We start from the raw sequence: 15,415 nt of genomic DNA on the forward strand, positions 1-15,415 counted from the left end.
GCACATAAAATGACCCAAATTCAAGGTCATATGATACCAAAATGGCGGAGATTTATAGGACATCAAAAATCGAAATTTTAGTTTATATTTGCCCCTGCCCGAGACGTTTTCAGCGCCTTAATACCTGTTATGTACGGTGTTTGATTTTTCATACCGCTGTTGTATGAACTTTTGTCTTCAAAAGTTTTTAAAGGGGTTTATAGAAAAAAGGCGAACTATATAGCACTCCAAAATATGCAAGTTAGTCCATTTCCCTATTTGTTGTCCCGTAACTTTGTGTTGCTCGTAGCGCCTCCATAATTTAATGATAAGGGATTGATTGTTTGTACAATGTCGTACTTTAACACATTCCTCTTGTATCGGGTTTTTAAATTCAAAGACAAAAGCACACAAATTGAAAATAGGCGTTAGCCCTCGAATATAATTTTTCATTTTATTTTTTAAGTAAATTCTTTTACCGTTATTTATTTGAAATTTTCAAAGAAAGTTGTTTTGAATTAGATGTGAAAGGGCTCATGCTCTACAGACACATAAAATAGACCAATTTCAAGGTCATAAGATTCAAAATGGCGGAGATATAGGAACATCAAAATCTCGAAATTTTAGTTTATATTTGTCCCTGCGCGAGACGTTTCAGCGCCTTTAAACCTGTATGTATGTAGTAGGGTCATATTTTGTATGTGAACTTTATGTAAGTAAATAAAAGTGGTATAAAAGTGTATTTGAAAGATGTTTCAATTTTTGCAAATATATGTAATTTGCAGTGAATAATAATATAGGTATATGTATCTATGCCGTTGCCGTGTTTACTCGCGTGCGTAGTAATATATCGTATATATTCGCGAGCGCTGCGTTTGTCCTATATGTGTATGTACGTATACGTTTGTGTACCGTTAGTAGTGTTCACTGACTGGACTTTTATGACGGACAGGACATGTGACTGTTACGGACATTGACGAAGTTGTTTGATTGGTCAGTGTGGTCAGTTTGAACGTATTTGATATATATCTTTTTGTATTTCGGGATATTTGAATTTTTCGTCCCTGTGCTTGGTTGGACGTTTCGTCGTTTGCCCGGGTTCGAGAAATTCATTAATTTTGGTAAGTCATTGCTTTTCGGTTGTTTCTAGTATTTTGTTCTTTATCTTCTTGGTTAATACATTATTCTATTCTCCCAGTATGAAAATGGGTTTGAATGTGATTATTATAATTTAGATAATTTTTTTAAAATATGAAATATATACGGATAAACATGTATTGTATACATGTGATCCGATTATTGTAATTGTAAAGTGTGTAAAATGTCTAAGTTATATATTTCTGAAATGAAGTAAGAATTGTGTGTTCTTTTATATTGTAGTTCAATCTGTTGTGATTGCATGGTCCGTACTCATGACGTACGGAGCTAGTATACTTTGTAGTGAATACATCAATTACATTGATACACCATACGTGTTGTAAGTGGTGTTTGTTTACTTTCTGGAATATATCATATCTATTTTTCAATAATGCGTTTTCGGATATTGTGTTGAAATGTTTAAAGTTTTGTCTTTGAAAGTTATTCGCGTGATTCGGTGTTGATAGAATGAATGATATATGATTTGAGAGTTGAATATTCTAATTGTGTTTTATTATATTATTTACAGAGAATGTTTTTTAAAATGGAATAAACGATACATCATAAAGGAATCTGAACCCAGCGGGTTTGTCATTTATTGAACAAATTCGCACCCGCTACATGTACAATGTTGAGATTTTTCATACCTATGTTGTAATAAACTTTTGTCTTCAAAAGTTATGGATTTTAAAGGGGTTTTATAGAAAAAATGGCCGGAAAATATACACTCTTCAAAATATGTCAATTTTGTTCCATTTCCTTATTTTTTTCCGTAATTTGTGGAATCGTAGAGCCTTTATCATTTAATTTAGGGTGTTGATTTTATAGTGAATGTAGACATTGGCATATTGCCTGTTCAGGGGTTATAATTTTTCAAAATCACGAATTATTAGAAAATGGCCGAAATATAAGCCCTATGAATATGGCGTTTTCGTTCACTTTTTTATACCGTAAATTTTACCGTAATTTAAGAAATTTCAAGAGAAAGGTTTTGAATCGAAATGTGAAAGGGCACGCTCTCAGACACATATATTGACCAATTTCAATGTCATATGATTCAACAATGGCGGAGGATATAGAACATCAATTGTCCCTTTCAGAGCGATTTTGTACAAGTAGTTGAGATTACATGATGTCACCAAAGGGAGATAATCCTCTAATACTAAAACTCGTACGAGTTATTCCGCATTGGTCCAAGATCTTTATAAGAAATGGAGAATTTTTGCACTTTAAAAAAACCTGTAAAATTCTAATGTGTTTACCTATTCATTATCAAAATCTGATATTTTGAACCCTAAATCTCAATATCTGAATTTCCAAATTTATAATCACGGTTATCATGGAATAATTACCTGTCTCAGAAAACATTTTTAATTTTTGAAATTCATACATGAAATAGCCAGCGCAATCAGCGGCCGGGTTAAAATTTCTGTCTCTGGGCTCAATCTAACTTCGATTACACACGGGCCGTTTCGAAGGTCTTTTTTCATTTAGTATTTTGAATACTTTTCGGGATGTTTTAAGTTCTACATGTACACCGTAATATTATGAACAATGTACACGTGTTTGCGTAAATACACGTACATGTGTAGCTACAAATTCCGCATACATGGAAGGTGGCCGTCCTTACGTGACCCTAGCTGTTAATAGGACGTACATCTTGAAACAAAACAACAAAAGATTCAATGCACAAACCCAATAAACTTGAGAGGTTTAAAAACCTGTTTATTGTTTCTGCAGATGAGCTTGTCACCTGTGACCACCGGTGATGTTCAAACACACACCGTTGCTATTTTGGATAAATACCAGTCCGCGTTTTGAGCATCACCGGAACCCAGGATAAATTCCCATAGCAGGACGCGTGTTAAACCGTTTTTGCTACTATTCAGTGTTTTAGAAATGAAGTATACTCAAAATGCTATAACAATTTATACATCATACATGTGATTGCCCGACCCCACACGAATTAACCAAGAACTTGATGTACGCCAGAATACATATCAAAAATATCAGCTTTCCGCATAAATTCACGATACTCTAATTAAAATCTTGATATCCGCTAAAATCTTATTTATTATCGGTTGACCCCCGACTACTACTTTCCGTAAGAGAACCTTTCCTGATTATCTCTCATTGGATTGAATATCGTTCGTTACGTTCAGAGCAATCGCTGTTCTGTTCGCTTAACATCTACATAATATCATTACATAGGTGGAAATCCCGGTGTTTTGATCGCCATCAAATCTAAGTTTTGTATTGTTTTACTTGGTATGGTATATTTTGAAATTGATTTTACTTGGTATGGTATTTTTTGTGTTGTTTTACTTGGTATGGTATATTTTGTATTGTTTTACTTGGGGTATGGTATAATTTTTGTTTGCTTTACTTGGGTATAGTATAATTTTGTTTGCTTTACTTGGTATGGTAAATTACTATATTATGGTTTGTTGTTTTTACTTGGTAATGGTGTATTTTGTATTGCTTTTATGGTATATAATATTGTGTTGTTTTACTTGGTATGGTAATTTGTGTGTATTTTGGTGTTGTTTTTACTTGGTATGGTGTATTTTGTGTGCTTTACATTGGTACTTGGTATGGTATATATTTTGTGTTGTTTTACTTGGTATGGTATTATATTTATGTTGTTGTTTTACTTGTTAAGGTGTGTATTTTGTGTGTGTTATACTTGGTAACTAAGGGAGTTATTCCTACTAATACTAAACTCCGTACGAAAGTTATTCCGCAGTGGTCCAAGATCTTTACAAGGTAAATGGAGAATTTTTGCGTGACAGGTTAAAAATTTGAAATTCTGAATTGTTTTACCTGATTATTGAAAAGGTATATTTACCTAAATTCAATTATTTCTAATTTATGTTCTTGTATCAAGGTACATTACCTGTCAGAAAAATTTTATGGAATTTTGAACTCATGATTGCAAGGTAATTGGGAGGGAATTTTATGTTATCGTTACAAGGTATTTCAAGGGAATAATTTTTACTACTGTCGAATACTTTCAGAAAACGGGATGTTTTAAGTTACATGTACACGTATATATGAACAATGTATAACGAGGGTTTGCGTAAATACACGTACATGTGTATACAAGGCATACTATGGGAGGCCGTCCTACGTGACCCTAGCTATGGAATAGGACGTACATTTGAACAAACAAGGTATATAAGTAATTGCACAACCCAATAACTGACTGAATTTAAAAACCTTTTACTGTGATTGACAAGGTCACTGTGACTGGGATGTTAAACAGTGTTGCAATTTTTACTCTGAGAAAATGTTTTACGTTTTGAGATCACAGAACCAAAAATATATAGAGGACCGTGTTAACGTTTGACACTACTATTGGGAGGGTAAATGAAGTTATCAAAATTCTTTACAAAATTTACATCTACATGTATTTTCCGGAAAGGTATTAAACCTGATTGAAAGGTACATAGCTGGGAGGGATACAGTGTATGGAATTATTTTACTCTGATTGACAAAATCTTATATTCACCTCTCTATGAGCATCTTGGGATTCCATACAATCTGTATTTTTTTACTTGACCAGACTACTACTAGTAAGGGAGGGAAAGTGTATGGAATTGATTTACTCTGATTGACAAGAGTAGATCTAGCTGTTGTTCACAATGTATGCTAACAATTATTTTACTCTGATTTTTGAAGGTAAATCTAGTTTGTGTATTGTTTTACTTGGTACAGGTATATTTTGTGTTGTTTTACTTGGTATGGTATATTTTGTATTGTTTTACTTGCTGGTATGGTATATTTTGTATTTACTACTTTACTTGGTATTGACAAGGTATATTTTGTATTGTTTTACTTGGGTATGGTATATTTTGTATTGTTTTACTTGGTATGGTATATTTTGTTTGTTTTACTTGGTATGGTAATATTTTGTGTTGTACTAGCTTTAGGGATACAGTGTATGGATTATTTTGTATGTTGACAAGGTACTAGCTGGGAGGGATATTTTGTGTATGGAACTTGGTTATGATTGGATACTTTTTGTGGGAGTTTTACTTGGTATGGTAATTATTTTGTTTTGACAAACTTGGGTATGGTTAGCTGGTGGGATACTTGGTATGGAATTTTGTTTACTCTGTTTTACTTGGTATGGTATATTTTGTGTTGGGATTTACAGGTATGGAATTATTTACTTGATTGTACATGTTTTACTTGGGGATGGTATATTTTGTTTGTTTTACTTGGGTATGGTATATTTTGTACTTGGGTATGGTATACTTGGTATGGTATATTTTGTGTTGTTTTACTTGGTATGGTATATGATTGTACTTGGGAGGGATACAGTGTACTGGTATTGTATATTTGTGTTGTTTTACTTGGTATGGTATATTTTGTGTTGATACAGTTGGTATGGTATTTATTTACTTTTGTTTTGACTTGGTATGGGGGGGATACAGTGTATGGAATTATTTACTGTTGATTACTTGGTATGGTACTAGCTGTGTTGTTTTACTTGGTATGGTATATTTTACTTGTTTTATTGGTATGGTATAGCTGGTTGTTTTACTTGTATGGTAATTTATTTACTAATATTTGGACAAGGTACTATTTTGTGTTGTACTTGGTATTACATTTTGGTTTTATTTTTACTGGTATGGTATAATTTGTACTGCTTTACTTGGTAGGGATACAGTGTATGTTTGGAATTATTTATGGTATTTTGATTGTATTTACTTGGTACTAGTATATTTTGTGGGATGTTTACTTGGTATGGTATATTATTGTGTTGTTTTACTTGTATGGTATATTTTTGTTTGACAAGGTACTACTTGGGAGGGATACATTTTGGAATTGTTTTACTTGGTATGGTATATATTTTGTGTTGTTTTACTTGGTATGGTAATTATTTGTTGTTTTGACTTGGTATGGTATATTTGTGTTGGATTTTACTTGTATGGTATATTTTGTTGTTGTTATTTACTTGATTGATGGTATATTGGGAGGTATACAGTTGGTATGGAATTATATTATTTGTTTGACTTTACTTGGTATAGCTATATTTTGTACAGTGTATGGTATATTTACTTGATTGACAAGGTACTACTTGGTATATTTTGTATGGAATTTTTACTTGGATTGACAAGGTTGTAGCTTTAGCTTGGGTATTGGATATTATGTACTCTGATTGACAAGGTACTTGGGTATGGTATATTTTTATTTACTTTGATTGACAAGGTATATTTTGTGTGTTGCTTTACTTGTATGGTAATATTTTGTGTTGTTTTACTTGGTATGGTATAATTTTGTGTTGTTTTATTTGGTATGGTAATTTTTGTGTTTGTTTTACTTGGGTATCGATATATTTGGTTTGCTTTACTTGGTATGGAGTAATTAGTGATTGGGCAAGGTACCTAGATGGGTGAAATTACAAGTGTATTTGAGTTATGTAACTCTGATTGGTAATGGTACTATTTGTGTTGGGATACTGTGTATGGAATGTTTACTTATGTGGGTCATGCGGTCTTGCTTTGAGTTGTTCCTGTAGTAGGGAAATAGATGTTCTTCTGATTGACTAGGTTGGTTCTTTGCTAGGGAGGATTCGTGTTTGGAATTTATTTTACCCCGACAGCCGAAGAGGATTCCCTCGGGTAGGGGATACAGTGTATGGTATTGTTGACACTACATGTAAAAACAATAAGCTTGAGGGGAGAGGATACACAGATAGATGCACTTTGACTTTACTTCTGATATTGACATTAGGTTCTTGGCTGTGAGGGGATACAATGTATGGAATTTTTTTCTCTGAAAAACAAGGTACAAAAAGAATAGAAATCTGGGTTTGGAATTATTTAATCCTGACTTGAACCAGTTTCGGTTAATAGCTGGGTTAAATACTGATGTATGGGGATTTATTTCCTATTAATTGACAAATGGTTACTTGCTCGGTCGTTAGCGGAAGTGATTAGACCAACAATGGTTTATCCAATTATATTTTCTTCTGATTGACAATGGTATAGCTGGGACATGCATACGCATGTGTCTGGAATTTGTAGAATCTGATGCGACATTGCGGTAGCTTGCTGGGGAGGGAACAGTGTTATTGAATTATTTACTCTTATTGGCAATTGGTTATGCAGTTGCATAGGTTAGAGTGTACTTGAATTATTTACTCTTTGATTTGGACAATAAAAGAGGGCATAACCATATCAGTCCTTACAGTGTAATTTTTTCTATTGTTTATCTGCTAGGGGATTTGTTTGGGACATTGCTGGGAGGGAGTCAGTGTATGGAATTATTTACTCTGTGCGCCGCGGAACTAGCCCTAGAATCCCTGTGGAATGGTACAGGATTGCCTTCATAACACCACGTAAATAGACCCATTTTCCCGGATCATGACAACCTTCTGTTACCAAGGTTACTTGCTGGGAGGTGATACAAGTGTTTGGAATTATTTACTCTGTATTTGACAACCGGGACGGTACTAGTTGGGAGGGATACAGGGTTATGGAATTGCATACTTCTGATAGATACAATAGCATAATAGGTCAATAGCCGGGGAGTTTTAATACTCTGGGCTACATAGGAATTTTTTAATCTTATTGAACAACAGGTACTAGCTGGGACTTGACACAGTGTATGGACATTTTTTAACTATGATTTTATCGCCTCCCAGGCTGGGTGGGATTTAGTAAAAATGGTAAAATGTTACATATATTAGTTTCGTAATAATATTTTTAGTAATGATGGGATGCTCTGATGGTAAAATGGTACATATTAGTTAGTAATATATTTTTAGTAAAGATGGGATTGAATGCCTGATGGTAAAATGGTACATATTAGTTAGTAATAATATTTTTAGTAAAGATGGGATGTCTGATGGTAAAATGGTACATATTAGTTAGTAATAATATTTTTAGTAAAGATGGGATGCCTGATGGTAAAATGGTACATATTAGTTAGTAATAATATTTTTAGTAAAGATGGGATGCCTGATGGTAAAATGGTACATATTAGTTAGTAATAATATTTTTAGTAAAGATGGGATGCCTGATGGTAAAATGGTACATATTAGTTAGTAATAATATTTTTAGTAAAGATGGGATGCCTGATGGTAAAATGGTACATATTAGTTAGTAATAATATTTTTAGTAAAGATGGATGTGCCTGATGGTAAAATGGTACATATTAGTTAGTAATAATATTTTTAGTAAGATGGGATGACTGATGGTAAAATGGTACAATATTAGTTAGTAATAATATAGTTTAGTATAAAATGGTAATGCTTTGATGGTAAAATGGTACATATTAGTTAGCATGATTAACCAGATGATAACATTTTTACTGTTATGTTAATGGGAAACTGTCATGATGGAGGGAGTATACAGTGTATGGAAAGGTTTTTTTTTACGTTTTTGATGACAGAGCAACATTGACTAATAGCTGGGAGGGATACAGTGTATGGAATTATTTACTCTGATTGACAAGGTACTAGCTGGGAGGGATACAGTGTATGGAAATTAACTCTGATTGACAAGGTACTAGCTTTACTGGAATTATTTACTCTGATTGACAAGGTACTAGCTGGGAGGGATACAGTGTATGGAATTATTTACTCTGATTGACAAGGTACTAGCTGGGAGGGATACAGTGTATGGAATTATTTACTCTGATTGACAAGGTACTAGCTGGGAGGGATACAGTGTATGGAATTATTTACTCTGATTAAAACAAGGTACTAGCTGGGAGGGATACAGTGTATGGAATTATTTACTCTGATTGACAAGGTACTAGCTGGGAGGGATACAGTGTATGGAATTATTTACTCTGATTGACAAGGTACTAGCTGGGAGGGATACAGTGTATGGAATTATTTACTCTGATTGACAAGGTACTAGCTGGGAGGGATACAGTGTATGGAATTATTTACTCTGATTGACAAGGTACTAGCTGGGGAGGGATACAGTGTATGGAATTATTTACTCTGATTGACAAGGTACTAGCTGGGAGGGATACAGTGTATGGAATTATTTACTCTGATTGACAAGGTACTAGCTGGGAGGGATACAGTGTATGGAATTATTTACTCTGATTGACAAGGTACTAGCTGGGAGGGATACAGTGTATGGAATTATTTACTCTGATTGACAAGGTACTAGCTGGGAGGGATACAGTGTATGGAATTATTTACTCTGATTGACAAGGTACTAGCTGGGAGGGATACAGTGTATGGAATTATTTACTCTGATTGACAAGGTACTAGCTGGGAGGGATACAGTGTATGGAATTATTTACTCTGATTGACAAGGTACTAGCTGGGAGGGATACAGTGTATGGAATTATTTACTCTGATTGACAAGGTACTAGCTGGGAGGGATACAGTGTATGGAATTATTTACTCTGATTGACAAGGTACTAGCTGGGAGGGATACAGTGTATGGAATTATTTACTCTGATTGACAAGGTACTAGCTGGGAGGGATACAGTGTATGGAATTATTTACTCTGATTGACAAGGTACTAGCTGGGAGGGATACAGTGTATGGAATTATTTACTCTGATTGACAAGGTACTAGCTGGGAGGGATACAGTGTATGGAATTATTTACTCTGATTGACAAGGTACTAGGAGGGGATGGGATACAGTGTATGGAATTATTTACTCTGATTGACAAGGTACTAGCTGGGAGGGATACAGTGTATGGAATTATTTACTCTGATTGACAAGGTACTAGCTGGGAGGGATACAGTGTATGGAATTATTTACTCTGATTGACAAGGTACTAGCTGGGAGGGATACAGTGTATGGAATTAATTACTCTGATTGACAAGGTACTAGCTGGGAGGGATACAGTGTATGGAATTATTTACTCTGATTGACAAGGTACTAGCTGGGAGGGATACAGTGTATGGAATTATTTACTTCTGATTGACAAGGTACTAGCTGGGAGGGATACAGTGTATGGAATTATTTACTTCTGATTGACAAGGTACTAGCTGGGAGGGATACAGTGTATGGAATTATTTACTTCTGATTGACAAGGTACTAGCTGGGAGGGATACAGTGTATGGAATTATTTACTCTGATTGACAAGGTACTAGCTGGGAGGGATACAGTGTATGGAATTATTTACTCTGATTGACAAGGTACTAGCTGGGAGGGATACAGTGTATGGAATTATTTACTCTGATTGACAAGGTACTAGCTGGGAGGGATACAGTGTATGGAATTATTTACTCTGATTGACAAGGTACTAGCTGGGAGGGATACAGTGTATGGAATTATTTACTCTGATTGACAAGGTACTAGCTGGGAGGGATACAGTGTATGGAATTATTTACTCTGATTGACAAGGTACTAGCTGGGAGGGATACAGTGTATGGAATTATTTACTTCTGATTGACAAGGTACTAGCTGGGAGGGATACAGTGTATGGAATTATTTACTCTGATTGACAAGGTACTAGCTGGGAGGGATACAGTGTATGGAATTATTTACTTCTGATTGACAAGGTACTAGCTGGGAGGGATACAGTGTATGGAATTATTTACTCTGATTGACAAGGTACTAGCTGGGAGGGATACAGTGTATGGAATTATTTACTCTGATTGACAAGGTACTAGCTGGGAGGGATACAGTGTATGGAATTATTTACTCTGATTGACAAGGTACTAGCTGGGAGGGATACAGTGTATGGAATTATTTACTCTGATTGACAAGGTACTAGCTGGGAGGGATACAGTGTATGGAATTATTTACTCTGATTGACAAGGTACTAGCTGGGAGGGATACAGTGTATGGAATTATTTACTCTGATTGACAAGGTACTAGCTGGGAGGGATACAGTGTATATGGAATTATTTACTCTGATTGACAAGGTACTAGCTGGGAGGGATACAGTGTATGGAATTATTTACTCTGATTGACAAGGGTACTAGCTGGGAGGGATACAGTGTATGGAATTATTTACTCTGATTGACAAGGTACTAGCTGGGAGGGATACAGTGTATGGAATTATTTACTCTGATTGACAAGGTACTAGCTGGGAGGGATACAGTGTATGGAATTATTTACTCTGATTGACAAGGTACTAGCTGGGAGGGATACAGTGTATGGAATTATTTACTCTGATTGACAAGGTACTAGCTGGGAGGGATACAGTGTATGGAATTATTTACTCTGATTGACAAGGTACTAGCTGGGAGGGATACAGTGTATGGAATTATTTACTCTGATTGACAAGGTACTAGCTGGGAGGGATACAGTGTATGGAATTATTTTCTTCTGATTGGCAAGGTACTAGCTGGGAGGGATACAGTGTATGGAATTATTTACTTCTGATTGACAAGGTACTAGCTGGGAGGGATACAGTGTATGGAATTATTTACTCTGATTGACAAGGTACTAGCTGGGAGGGATACAGTGTATGGAATTATTTACTCTGATTGACAAGGTACTAGCTGGGAGGGATACAGTGTATGGAATTATTTACTCTGATTGACAAGGTACTAGCTGGGAGGGATACAGTGTATGGAATTATTTACTCTGATTGACAAGGTACTAGCTGGGAGGGATACAGTGTATGGAATTATTTACTCTGATTGACAAGGTACTAGCTGGGAGGGATACAGTGTATGGAATTATTTACTCTGATTGACAAGGTACTAGCTGGGAGGGATACAGTGTATGGAATTATTTACTCTGATTGACAAGGTACTAGCTGGGAGGGATACAGTGTATGGAATTATTTACTCTGATTGACAAGGTACTAGCTGGGAGGGATACAGTGTATGGAATTATTTACTCTGATTGACAAGGTACTAGCTGGGAGGGATACAGTGTATGGAATTATTTACTCTGATTGACAAGGTACTAGCTGGGAGGGATACAGTGTATGGAATTATTTACTCTGATTGACAAGGTACTAGCTGGGAGGGATACAGTGTATGGAATTATTTACTCTGATTGACAAGGTACTAGCTGGGAGGGATACAGTGTATGGAATTATTTACTCTGATTGACAAGGTACTAGCTGGGAGGGATACAGTGTATGGAATTATTTACTCTGATTGACAAGGTACTAGCTGGGAGGGATACAGTGTATGGAATTATTTACTCTGATTGACAAGGTACTAGCTGGGAGGGATACAGTGTATGGAATTATTTACTCTGATTGACAAGGTACTAGCTGGGAGGGATACAGTGTATGGAATTATTTACTCTGATTGACAAGGTACTAGCTGGGAGGGATACAGTGTATGGAATTATTTACTCTGATTGACAAGGTACTAGCTGGGAGGGATACAGTGTATGGAATTATTTACTCTGATTGACAAGGTACTAGCTGGGAGGGATACAGTGTATGGAATTATTTACTTACTGATTGACAAGGTACTAGCTGGGAGGGATACAGTGTATGGAATTATTTACTCTGATTGACAAGGTACTAGCTGGGAGGGATACAGTGTATGGAATTATTTACTCTGATTGACAAGGTACTAGCTGGGAGGGATACAGTGTATGGAATTATTTACTCTGATTGACAAGGTACTAGCTGGGAGGGGAGGGATACAGTGTATGGAATTATTTACTCTGATTGACAAGGTACTAGCTGGGAGGGATACAGTGTATGGAATTATTTACTTCTGATTGACAAGGTACTAGCTGGGAGGGATACAGTGTATGGAATTATTTACTTCTGATTGACAAGGTACTAGCTGGGAGGGATACAGTGTATGGAATTATTTACTCTGATTGACAAGGTACTAGCTGGGAGGGATACAGTGTATGGAATTATTTACTCTGATTGACAAGGTACTAGCTGGGAGGGATACAGTGTATGGAATTATTTACTCTGATTGACAAGGTACTAGCTGGGAGGGATACAGTGTATGGAATTATTTACTCTGATTGACAAGGTACTAGCTGGGAGGGATACAGTGTATGGAATTATTTACTTCTGATTGACAAGGTACTAGCTGGGGGATACAGTGTATGGAATTATTTACTTCTGATTGACAAGGTACTAGCTGGGAGGGATACAGTGTATGGAATTATTTACTCTGATTGACAAGGTACTAGCTGGGAGGGATACAGTGTATGGAATTATTTACTCTGATTGACAAGGTACTAGCTGGGAGGGATACAGTGTATGGAATTATTTACTCTGATTGACAAGGTACTAGCTGGGAGGGATACAGTGTATGGAATTATTTACTCTGATTGACAAGGTACTAGCTGGGAGGGATACAGTGTATGGAATTATTTACTCTGATTGACAAGGTACTAGCTGGGAGGGATACAGTGTATGGAATTATTTACTCTGATTGACAAGGTACTAGCTGGGAGGGATACAGTGTATGGAATTATTTACTCTGATTGACAAGGTACTAGCTGGGAGGGATACAGTGTATGGAATTATTTACTCTGATTGACAAGGTACTAGCTGGGAGGGATACAGTGTATGGAATTATTTACTTCTGATTGACAAGGTACTAGCTGGGAGGGATACAGTGTATGGAATTATTTACTCTGATTGACAAGGTACTAGCTGGGAGGGATACAGTGTATGGAATTATTTACTCTGATTGACAAGGTACTAGCTGGGAGGGATACAGTGTATGGAATTATTTACTCTGATTGACAAGGTACTAGCTGGGAGGGATACAGTGTATGGAATTATTTACTCTGATTGACAAGGTACTAGCTGGGAGGGATACAGTGTATGGAATTATTTACTCTGATTGACAAGGTACTAGCTGGGAGGGATACAGTGTATGGAATTATTTACTCTGATTGACAAGGTACTAGCTGGGAGGGATACAGTGTATGGAATTATTTACTCTGATTGACAAGGTACTAGCTGGGAGGGATACAGTGTATGGAATTATTTACTCTGATTGACAAGGTACTAGCTGGGAGGGATACAGTGTATGGAATTATTTACTCTGATTGACAAGGTACTAGCTGGGAGGGATACAGTGTATGGAATTATTTACTCTGATTGACAAGGTACTAGCTGGGAGGGATACAGTGTATGGAATTATTTACTCTGATTGACAAGGTACTAGCTGGGAGGGATACAGTGTATGGAATTATTTACTCTGATTGACAAGGTACTAGCTGGGAGGGATACAGTGTATGGAATTATTTACTCTGATTGACAAGGTACTAGCTGGGAGGGATACAGTGTATGGAATTATTTACTCTGATTGACAAGGTACTAGCTGGGAGGGGAGGGATACAGTGTATGGAATTATTTACTTCTGATTGACAAGGTACTAGCTGGGAGGGATACAGTGTATGGAATTATTTACTCTGATTGACAAGGTACTAGCTGGGAGGGATACAGTGTATGGAATTATTTACTCTGATTGACAAGGTACTAGCTGGGAGGGATACAGTGTATGGAATTATTTACTCTGATTGACAAGGTACTAGCTGGGAGGGATACAGTGTATGGAATTATTTACTCTGATTGACAAGGTACTAGCTGGGGGGATACAGTGTATGGAATTATTTACTCTGATTGACAAGGTACTAGCTGGGAGGGATACAGTGTATGGAATTATTTACTCTGATTGACAAGGTACTAGCTGGGAGGGATACAGTGTATGGAATTATTTACTCTGATTGACAAGGTACTAGCTGGGAGGGATACAGTGTATGGAATTATTTACTCTGATTGACAAGGTACTAGCTGGGAGGGATACAGTGTATGGAATTATTTACTCTGATTGACAAGGTACTAGCTGGGAGGGATACAGTGTATGGAATTATTTACTCTGATTGACAAGGTACTAGCTGGGAGGGATACAGTGTATGGAATTATTTACTTCTGATTGACAAGGTACTAGCTGGGAGGGATACAGTGTATGGAATTATTTACTTCTGATTGACAAGGTACTAGCTGGGAGGGATACAGTGTATGGGAATTATTTACTCTGATTGACAAGGTACTAGCTGGGAGGGATACAGTGTATGGAATTATTTACTCTGATTGACAAGGTACTAGCTGGGAGGGATACAGTGTATGGAATTATTTACTTCTGATTGACAAGGTACTAGCTGGGAGGGATACAGTGTATGGAATTATTTACTCTGATTGACAAGGTACTAGCTGGGAGGGATACAGTGTATGGAATTATTTACTCTGATTGACACAAGGTACTAGCTGGGAGGGATACAGTGTATGGAATTATTTACTCTGATTGACAAGGTACTAGCTGGGAGGGATACAGTGTATGGAATTATTTACTCTGATTGACAAGGTACTAGCTGGGAGGGATACAGTGTATGGAATTATTTACTCTGATTGACAA

Source organism: Argopecten irradians, chromosome 1, assembly GCF_041381155.1.
Source record: "Argopecten irradians isolate NY chromosome 1, Ai_NY, whole genome shotgun sequence".
NCBI lineage: Eukaryota > Metazoa > Mollusca > Bivalvia > Pectinida > Pectinidae > Argopecten > Argopecten irradians.